This window comes from Amphimedon queenslandica, unplaced genomic scaffold (genome assembly GCF_000090795.2).
Source record: "Amphimedon queenslandica unplaced genomic scaffold, v1.1 AMPQUscaffold_12052, whole genome shotgun sequence".
Classification (NCBI taxonomy): domain Eukaryota; kingdom Metazoa; phylum Porifera; class Demospongiae; order Haplosclerida; family Niphatidae; genus Amphimedon; species Amphimedon queenslandica.
Window position 1 is genome coordinate 1 of NW_003547709.1, and position 1,031 is coordinate 1,031.

The window sequence follows — 1,031 nt, forward strand, 5'->3', positions numbered from 1 at the left end:
CACTATTTGGACTGTGATCACTATTAGAGACCACTACTAAGTAAATACATGATACTGTATACATGTGTACACAGTACATCATCACATGATGATAGGCCTTGTTGACATAATTTTGAACATACATATACATGTAAATCTAATGCAAAAGATGCTGAGTTCGAAAGTTAGCATTCCTTCTAATACAGTTTGATGCTGCTCAGTATTGTCCTCCTTTTCATGTTACACAATGACTTATCTTACTCCTCTCCAATCACACATTCTTGTTCAATTAGTAGTACTAATAGTTACTACTAGAGTACCTTCTCTGAATTTTTGGCATTACCTACAACATTATGTCTGACGTCACTAATCAGGCTCTTTTGAATATTATAAATGGAGTGAGGAGTAAGCAGTAAGCATTCATTACAAAGAGGATAATAATGCTCTCTTTTTATACAAGCTATTGCTTGTCTCCCTCTGTTTATCAGTAGTTCTAATCTTTCTCTTACATTTGATGATGCTGCTAACAATACCTGCACTGCAGCCTGTACTACCTGCAGTGATACCAGTAATACTGATAACAATCAATACAACACTGATGATAAACTATTGAATGAACTACTCAATGCTACAAGGAACAATGGTCAAGATATTTAAGAAATAGTCTCGAGACTATTTAAGAAATAAAACAGAAAATGGAAAGCATCATTTCTTCTCTTTCTCATATCAAGGAAACTACTACCTTAAATGCTGGTAGTAAAAGACCGTATCATCTTAAACAATGATTTATCTTCCTTCTCTCCTATCCCTACTTCTTGTCAAGAGATTAAGAACAAACAACCAAACAGTCCTTCTGGTGTATATCTACTGGCAACTAATGATGGAACTTAAAGTGTTTACTGTAATATGGAGGAGCTGAGTGGTTCAGGAGGAGGATGGACAAGACTAGCATATCTGAATATGACTGATGCTACAGTGAACTATCCTTCCGGGTCTAGACTGTGCCAATCACGAGTTAGAGCTTGTGGTAGAGCAACATCAAGTGGAGGCAG